Consider the following 10612-nt stretch of genomic DNA (forward strand, 5'->3'; position numbering starts at 1 on the left):
GTGTGTGTGTGTGTGTGTGTGTGTGTGTGTGTGTGTGTGTGTGTGTGTGCGTGTGTCTGTATGCGTGTGTTAGCGTACAGGCTTTTCTCTTTGTATTTCCATGTTTCACCTGTTAGAAACAGAGATGGAATCGAGTTGTCTGAGAATGCACAGCCAGCCTCGTGTCATTTGCACAGTCGATGATGGTGAATGTACAATAAAGCGCAAAAAAGTCACATTTGTGTGAACTCAGACGTGTGTGTTTGTGCAGCCACATATGAAAGTGTAGTTTGTGTGAGTGCCCCGAACATCTCCTCTGCGCTCTTCTCTAATTATATTCATAACAGCAATCTGAATGTGCAGGGTCCATGATGAATGTGCCACCCAAGTGTGACTTGCTCCTAATAGGATTCTGGGACACGCCGGCAGTCGACAAGAGGGGCCTGGAGTGGCAGACAACACCCCACGGCTCCGTGCAACACACAAGCACGGAGACGCACAGTTACAGATACACACTTTATGAAAAGTTCATATGATTTTGTCAGTGAGGTTTCTTTCTTTATGACTCTCTTCTCACTTGTCAGTACACTCCACTCCCTTTGCATTTGTTGGAAACATCATCCTCTCTGAAAGTTTTTTTTTTTTTTTTTTTTATCTTTGTGTCAAGTTCTAGTTACATTCTGAATCTGAAACACATTTGTAAATTGTCTTGAATGCATCACTGCACCATCTGACTTTTTTTATTTTGTTCACTGCCGATATGATACAAGTATCTAAGGTTTAGTATCGGTCGATACCAATCCGATACAGACAAACAGTTGTGAGTTGACTTAAAAACTTTCTATTTAAAAAAAAAAAAAAAAAAAAAGACATAAAGATACTAAATTACAAATGCATTTGATAATTCTGCACCAGTACAGCACACTTAACTACACCAACAGTTTCACAAGCTTGGACAAATGTGTAAAAAACAACACAACTTTAATCAGTTCAGTCAGAACAATTAGGAATAAAACAGACAATGGAAAATAAATAATAAAGAAAATGAAACCGGCTAAAGCAGCCTTGATCAAACGTGTAAAAATAAACAGCAACAACCTTTCAAATGGTTCAGGAATTCTAAATATATAATCTAAACATAATTTAAAGTAAATAACAAAGCATGGCATCACTCAGAGCACAAATTATAGAATTAGACTGAATAGATCAGGTATATTGTCACTGATACTCTATATATCTACATTGTTTTCAATATTAGAACCAATAGAGCTGTTAATATTGGATCGGTGCTACCTTAGTCATTTTTGAAGAGATTCTTTGAACTATACTTATATATAGCATAGACCATTTTTGACATTTTGTGGCATTTGCAGCATTTTCTTTAAATTGGGAGGAAAATAATTTTACGTCATTTGGTCAATTCTAAGGCAGGTACATGGAAATTGGTGTGATCAACTGAGTTGAAGACGAGGGCCGACACAAGAATGAGTTTGATGCTGCTTGCGCAAATCAGGCAGATAAGACCAAAGCACAATTCAGGTGGAGCAGAGTCCCAGGTGGAGGGATGGACAAGAGAAACCAGAAGTCAGAAAACAGAAGCAGTGACAGTGGACGACAAAAGGGACACCAACAAGAAAAATACTGGGTTGAACTGCAGTTTTAATTTAGAACAAACACAGAAGACTGACAGAGTAAGCCATGTGTGGATGGGAGATAAGTCAAAGTCTGTCTAAGCAGCATGAGAACCACAAACCACAGGTGTTGTTAAGATGTTTTTGATCTAGATTACTCTCTGATGCTCAGTTGTGGTTTCACAAACCTTCAGAGATCACAAAGTAGCAAAAAGTGAGCAGCACCTGCTAAAAGGCACCAGAGTTTGCTCAACCACAGACAAGATGGTCCAATGACATTTACCTCAGTCAGAACAAAGCACCATGAGACGCAGCTGTTGTGATGGACTTCAGTGTTGACTGTCCAGTTTTGTTGTCCCTTTCTGTCCTCACACACCCAAAGTCCAAGCTCTAGAGACATCCATGGCTTTTTGTCACAGTTAGTGATGGCTTTCCTCCTTATGCTTGCATTTAAAAGGATGCAAAATTTGTGACAACTTATTAATTTAGCCCAAACTTGTGTTTAGGGAATGCTGCAGTGGCACAGGGGTTAAGCACAACCCACATAAGGAGGCTTTAGTCCTCGTCACGGCCATCAGAGGTTTGGTTCCCGGCCTACTGACCTTTGCCCCATGTCTTCCCTCTCTTTCATTGCTCTACTTTCCTGTCCCAGCACTTTCAAATGAAGGCCACTGGAGCCAAAAAAAACTGTTCACACCATCGTAAGTGTAAATTATCCGGTTGGATTATTACCTCTTAGTTTAATAGATTATCAATGTTTGTCATGAGCTGTAAACACTTTAACCTTCTCTGTTAAAAACTAAATTCAGTACCAACTAGAGTTATAGCTGGAAAGTTTTACTTTGAGATTAAATTTTGTCATTGAGAACAAGACAAGTAAAATTTTTTATATGAATCATAACATTTACTTCTGATAAAGAGTTGAGTGAAGCTGAGCAACCAATGGTGTATTACTCGGTACATTGTGGTTGTTGCAGCCATATAACAATTAGTAAGGCATCCTTTAGTTTTCTGCTCGAAATGTGGCAATGTTGAGGTAGACTAAGATGGTGTGAGATGTAAATTGTGGTATGTGCTTCCCCTGTTCTGTTCCATTGGCTTACTAAGGGTTAAGTGGTGAGATGTTTGTGCAAAGTGCTTGTTGTGGTTGTGTCAGTCTTCTTCTACCGGCGGTTGTTGTGGTTGATTGTACCGTCTTACTGGGGTCTTAAAAATTATCATAAACCAGTTGGGGTTTTTACAACGACTTTTCATCACTCTGTTGTAAATGATCTCACTAAAACATTTCACTTTTTATTTTATTCATTTATTTCATTCATTTGAAATTTAGTAACAGGGCTGCACAGTGGCGCAGTTGGTAGAGCTGTTGCCTTGCAGCAAAAAAGTTCTGGGCTCAATTCCCGGTCTTGGTCTTTCTGCATGGAGTTTGCATGTTCTCCGTGAGCATGCATGGGTTTTCTCCAGGTACTCCAGTTTCCTCCCACAGTCCAAAAACATGAGTCAGGTTAATTGGCCTCTCCAAATTGCCCCTGGGTGTGAGTGTGTGTGTGCATGGTTGTGTGTCTCTGTGTTGCCCTGTGACAGACTGGCGACCTGTCCAGGGTGACCCCATCTCTCGCCCGGAACATTGTCCCCCCACTAAGGGACAAAGGTGTAAAGAAAATGGATGGATGGAAATTTAGTAACTTCATGAACATGTCTCATGTTGATATAAAGAAAAGTTTTGAAAGGAGAAGTTTGAAGAAAGAAACTTTTATATAGTCTACCCTTTTTCTCTAAAGTCGATTCACTACATCAGAGGTTCACAAACTGTGGGGCGCGCCCCCTAGGGGGGGCGCCGTGTCATTGCCGGGGGGGCGCGGGAAGCCATCTGGATGAAAAAAAAAAACAAAACATGAACATGCGCTGGGTTTTTACCTTAGAATGGCCAACTCTCTGTTATTCCTATGTCAATTTGATACAGTAGAGGCTTCCACACTTCCCATATTTGTGTCCTCTGTCACTTTTATCAGCAGTTAAAACTGTTTAATCCGTTGTTAACATGTTGTAACCTGTTTTTCCGAGCCGCCTTTAAACGCAACATGAGCGCTACGCCGCTCGCGCTGGGTTTACAACTGTGAAGGAGACCTGCTGCTGCTGGGCGGAGCTACGTAGGTTTGTGTTAGAATCACGGCAGCAAACCAGCAAAACGCAAAGAACTTTTCACAGTTTTCCCTCCAAACGAACCGACTGAGTTGAGTAAAGCTGTTGGATGCAGGTAATGTTAGCTAAAAGATGACTAGCTAATATCAATACAGAACCTTAAGCTTAACAAGTACCTTGTAGGCTACCGATGTTGGTGTCTATTTTCAGCTACGTACATTCATTTTGACCCCAAAAAAGTCGATACACTTCATTACAGACTGAATCAATACACTTCATTACAGACTGAATCAATACACTTCATTACAGATTGACAGAATATTATACTTTATTACTTTCTTAAAAGTAAAAATTGAGCTCCTGTCTTTGGTTTCTATACTCTTAATACCTGTTTCACATGGTGAATGTTTCATGTTCATTACTTGATTAGCATCAGAAAATACCTTTGTGGATCTTTTTTTACCTTAAGGATCAGTTAAACCCATTTATCTTTTCAGGTATGAGATGAAAATTTCTAAGTAGATTATGTAACGAAATAGCCACAAGGATAGACTGGGAAAGCCATTACCATGATGAGATCACACAGAGGAGCTTTCTTTTAATCATCCATCCTTTGCAGAGTTAGATTGTTTCTTTTGTTTGTTTTTTTTACCTACCTCTCATGAATTATATGACAACAAACAACACTGCAGCAATGAGCCTTGTACCCCAACTGCATATCAAACTCACATTTATTCTGCCCTCTTCATTGCCTAAGCTGTTTTCTAGGTGCAAAGGAAGACGAGTAGGAGGTGGACAGACATGCATAATGAATATCAAGCCCCATACATGCACACAGGGAAGACATGCAGGGTTCTGGACGAGCCCCCACTGGCCCCCAGCAGGCCCCTCAACGTGGCTCTGATGGGATGTGGCATTGATAGACCATCTGTAACTGTGTCACGTTGGATTACACTGAGCGAGAGGAGGACACAAAAGATGGAAGAAGCAGAGATAAGGAGGGAGGGAGGAAGGAGAGAGGTGGTAAGAGAGGCAAAAGGAGGAGGGGAAAATGAAGGGATCAAACCTTATCCTCCTCCTCCAAGACAGCCTTGCTTCCCCCCGTTTTTCCCAGAGATAGGTTCTCGTCCTGGAAGAAAAGACTAAATCCCAAACCCCCACCTATTTACCACGTCCCTTCTCTCCTTCCTTGTCATTCTCTCCTTGTCTTTGCGTTTTTTCTCTCTCTGCTGCCTGGGGATGGTGGAGCCTCTGCTGTAATGCTTTGTGTTCCTTCTGGGAAACTGCCCAGGAGATTGATCTGCGCAAGGTGAGGTATACAAAGACCTTGGGGTTTATGCCCCAGGGAGCCTGCCTTGTATCAAGATGTACCCAGAGTGGGAGTAGCCAAAGCTGTCTTATCGCATCACTGCTAAATGGACAGATGACAGGGGGAAAGAGAGAAAACACAGAAGGAATAACAGGGAGATGCTCTGAGTGATTCACAATCACAAAGTGATAAAAACGCTGCCATGCATTCTGTTCATCAGCATAGATTCTACCTCTGAATTTACATTTATAGATATACTTAATGCAATGGCAGACAGGATGGTCTAGCCTAAAAATGTACACCATCTCCACTCAGTCCATGACTGAGAAAGAAGCTCTCTATGCTGCAAAAACACAAAATATTACAAAGTTTTTGTCCAGTTTCTAGTGCAAAGGTCTTAGTTTACTTGAAATGTGACAAAACTAACTTGCAAGTAACTTTTCAGATATAAGAGCTTGTTTTAAGTCAATAACTCCTTAATATTTGTGGAAAACCTTGTTTCATTAGCAGATAATTTCACTTATAACATGGAAAGAATGTTATAAGTGAAATAATAATATAAATGAAATAATCTGCCAATGGAATAGTTGTTTTTTTAAAAATCAATATTAAGGAATTATGTACTTAAACCAAGCTCTTCTATCTTGCTGAAAAGTTACTTTTACATTAGTTCTGTCTTATTTCAAGTGAACAAACATATTTGCACAAGAAACTAGACTAAAAATTCTTTGTAAGAATTCTTGGTTTTGCAGTGTAAAGTTACTTTCTAATGCACAAATGTGCTAAGAAGGATGCTAGACATCACTTCCATCAGGCTGTTATAAAGAACCTAAAAAGACTGTTTGGAATTGGAAAACATAACCAGAGCGAATACATTATGACACAAGAGTCACTGAACAAACTGGGGTCAAAGACAGTGTTAGGATTCAATGCTAATAAGCTAGCATTAACTAGCTTACATAATTTACACTTCAGCTTTGCACAACTGATCTAAAACTGCACATTGTTGCCCCTCTGTTTCAGGAAGCTGTAGTTGTGTAATTGGTGTTTTGTTCTTGATGAGGTTTTTTGTTTCATATGATGTAGGTAAACTTCATGTTAGCCACTTTGAAGGACACACAGTGGACCAACCAGATGTGCACAACTCTTGACAGATGAAGTGGAAACATTTCCGAATGAAAGTTATTTTATTTGCAATATTATCAACCAGCCCAAAGTGTGGCCCGGGGACAATTTGAAAATGGTAGAAATTTAACCAAATGCAGACTTTGTTTACTGATAAATTAAATCACTCTTACATTGAGTAATATCTAGGGTACAACACAAAGTATTTATTTTTAATAACCACACTTTGATCCTTATTTCTAATTTAATAGTAAACAGGACTAGTTGGATCCAGTGACTTTGGTGCATCCAAAAAAAATGTCCCATTAATTTATTGAACAATGTTTTCAGCTGCCACTGACTGGATGTTTTCTCTTTTATTGGATTATTCCTAAGAAAATGAAAGTTCTAGTAGCTCAGTAGTGAAATAGTCAGTCCAGCCTGTTTGGAATCAACAACCATACAACATTCAACGTCACTAAAATTATCTTTGATATTGATTCTGACGAGTATGAACATCACCAACTCATCTTCATCACGTTGCCATGACTACATGTGTTGCGTTGTTGTAGTGTGATAGACTGATCCACTATTTATCTTAACAAGATGTTGGAAATGAGTACCTAACACGGCAGCCAGAGAGTGTTTTCTCACACATAGAATATTTATTGCCTTTTCCCAAAAGGTAAAAGGTGAAATTTGTGCAAAGTAAACTGTTTTCTCTTCCATATCAATCCATAACCATTTTAGATGTAGAGTTCTAACAATGTGGAGAGTCTGAATCAATGCTGAGTTAAAAATATGAACATGTGCAGCGTTTAAAACATTTCTCCTCTTATTATATGTATTCAGTTTGTCAGATGCACTCACTGAAAAAAACAGTTGAGAATCAAGTAAAAGTGGTAATATTATGTAAAATCAACTTTTTTAAGATTTACATAATTGTTACTTGCTCATCCAAAACATACCTGGAGTGTTGCCTTGATGTTTTCATGCATGTTTGAAAAGTACTTTAGTTGCCCATAGCAACCATTCAGCTGGGTGGACCTAGCTCCGCCTTCCAGGATGAAGCTCCTCCGACTTCCCCGCTCAGCTCCTTCAGATTAGCCAAGAGCAATTAGCTGAGCTTATTAATCAAACTACTTCTCAGGTCAACACTGGTAAAAACATTGTTAAAGGATTCATAGAGGAGCCATGCCATGATGACTTCCTGAAGGCAGAGTTTCAGGAAGAACAAGAACTTTTAAAGAGACAGAGGCCCAATAACAAGGCAATAAATTATGAAGTCAAATTCCTTTTAAGACATATTTTGTATATGTAGCATTTTACTTTCATTTTTACTGAAAGTAAAATAGTTCCTTGATTATGCTATATAATGGCACTATATGCCTGGAAAACGCATAATACTGCTACTTTAAAACAGTTTGTAAAATAAAAAATACTTATTGATCTGATTGATTTATAGGGTTAGGGATACAAAATGAGCTCAGCTTAATCACGTTAGTAGTCGACCTGCTTCTTTCTGGTGGTTTTGCCAAAAGCTCCAATGGCCATATAATTGCAATAGATATGGAATGTAATTAGTACCTTACATTCAGCAGAACACCTTGGCTCTGCATACATGTGCTGCCCCACCATGCTGCGTTTTGCACTTCACCCACACACTGTGGGCAAAATAATAAGCGCCCCCTGGGCTCTGCCAAGGCCTCTCAGCCTTTGTGATAGATGGCATTCCTTTTTTCTCTGCTTCTGCTGTTTCTACTATTGGACTCCACACACCTACGGTAGAAGCCAGCCAACACACATTCTGCTGGCGCAGTGCCTTGGTGTTGGGCCCACTGCATCAGTGAAATCCACTTTCTGGCTCCGCCGTCTGCTGATGTATCTAAGAATTCTATTTTGCTGCTCCATTGTGTGAGTGGAGATAGAAGCCCATCACTGAGAGTGCAAGGTCACCGAACACATCAGCACAAAGAGCCCTATCTCTCTCTCTGTTCCTGTCTGCTAGCTTTCTGTCTCCATCTCTGACCTACACACACACACATGTGCACGCACACAGACACCCACAATAGCTCATACTATTTCGGTTGCTGTCCCACTCTCTTATCCACTGAGTAAAGAGCAGACGGCTCCTTGAGTGCCATGACCTCAAATATGCTGAAATAACAACAATAGTGTCCCTGACTACAAACTATCAAGGCTCTCAGTCTGGACTTGTATGTAGTTTCTGTTCGGAAAATCTGTACAGCGCTGGTCATAATATTCAGGCTTATTTTAAACTTTACGTTTTCTCTTTTTTTCTAGACTATGTTTCTTTTGAATTGTACATGGGAAAGTGCAAACAGACTAATTTTCAGAGAGATTATGTGTCGCTGACTTTGTGTTCTATCACTTCTGCTGTAAAACAAAAACAGGGACAAGATTAAATCCTGATCTTCCAGTCATAAACCTATGACCATTTCTCTCTTTTCAGCTGTTTCTTGCTGATAACCAATATTAAACAATATTGTATATATTAAATATATTTTACAAAATGACACCTCTGACTTCCCCACTGCTTCCCTTCTTCAGTTAAACTCCCCACAATCCTTTACTGTTTCACTATCAGTGTCGTATGACCAAACAAATACCACATGACCAACCTCTTCTCACAGACAAACAGCAACAAGATGGATTGAATTATCTGTTGTTAGTATCAGCCCAGTTTATTTATCGGTCTTCTAACAATATGTTATAAAATGACAAATATCAGCTGATACCGACGTTAGTGCCAATATATCGTGCATCCCTAAACAAAACTCTTTTATAATTCCTTAGAAGTCAGAGGATGTTTGTAACATTTATAGATTTTTAATGGAAAAAAAATCTGAAAATGGACAGACCTTTCCGAATGTAAAAAAACAAAATTATAAAAAATAAAAATAATAATAATAATAATAGGAAATTCTGTTCCCTTTCCTCTACTGACAGATGCTCTTTGGAGATGAATGGTTGCACTTCCCTTAATATAAAATATTAAAAGAAAAATCACACATCCTGTTGTTTAGGAAACCACACAACTTGAGGTGTTGACAGGCTGTAGAATTATATGTATTAATTCTATGTTAATTACACGTTGTCTGTTTGTACAGACACATGAAACTATAAATACGACCATTTTAAAGAATTATTTCAAATTCAAATTCAAATGATTTCTTCTCTGATGCCATGTCCCAGCCTGATTTTAATTAGGTTTACATCATTCAAGCAAGATAATGTTTCCAGCATCATTATTGGATAAGAAAGCGGTCCTGGAACATGAAGGCAGCTTGTATCCCCTGAAATACTGACAGGGCACAAAGAGAAGAAAATGTCAGTTTTTCATCACTGTAATAATTTTTAACTCTCTAATACTGCTGCAGTGAGTCAAAGTGAATTCAGCCTTATTGATCACCTGCCTGATAGGAAAGGTGGAAAAAAGCCAAAGAATTGCACTAGCCCCTCTCAAACCCTGACAGCAGATGGAGGTGGGATTCTTTCTTTTTGGATACTCTCCTTCATATCACTGCTAAATTTAGGACAAAATCTACAGATCTCTTTCTTGTGCAGGTCTGGGCCCGAAGCTTCGTTTTCAGCTCAACACTGGTGTTAAAATAGACACTCAGACCTTCAGCCAGGCGTCATTCCAGCCCAGAGCTGCTTTTATCCTTTTGTTGCTTCTGACTGTGAAGCCTGGTGGATTTTCTAATATCCCAGTTACTTCCAAATTACCCAAGCTCCCACACTTCATTTCAAAACATTGTGGTCACTGGTGTCAGGAAAATGTAATGAGATTGATCAAGTGCAGGACCCTTTGAAACATTCACTTATGCACATTAGATGGTATACAGGAATGAAGTTAGCTGTGCCTGCTTAAAAACAAACAAAGAAAGTAAAGTTGAAATTTTGGGAGAAAAATCTCAACTTTATTTTGCCCTGTGTGGAAAGGAATGAGTGAAGTCAAGTGACTATATTACTGTCACTTGTTAATGGGCTTCTGTCTCTTTAAAAACTCCTGTTCTTCCAGAAGCTCCGCCTTCAGGGAGTCATCACCACATGGCTCCTCTATTAAGCCTTTAACACGTTAGACTGACAAGTAGCTTGTGTAATGAGCTCAGCAGATTTGCAGTTTCGCAGGTATTTGCTAATTTCTGCTGGCTAGTCTGAAGGAGCTGAGTGGGAGAGCTGTGACAGGAGCTTCTGCCTGTTTTGTGACTTGGGAGCTCAGAAAATACAGCTCAGAGGAGGAGCTACATCTTGAAGGTGGGGCTACGTCCACCCAGGTGTTTTGTTCAGCTGACTGGTTGCCACGGGAGATTAAAGATTTCTCAAACATGCATGAAAGAATCAAGGCAATACTCCAGGTATGTTTTTATGAGGGAATAACATGATGTAAAGCAAAAAATATATATAAAATAAAATTTTATTT

This window comes from Poecilia formosa, unplaced genomic scaffold, assembly GCF_000485575.1.
Source record: "Poecilia formosa unplaced genomic scaffold, Poecilia_formosa-5.1.2 Scaffold36, whole genome shotgun sequence".
Lineage (NCBI taxonomy): Eukaryota > Metazoa > Chordata > Actinopteri > Cyprinodontiformes > Poeciliidae > Poecilia > Poecilia formosa.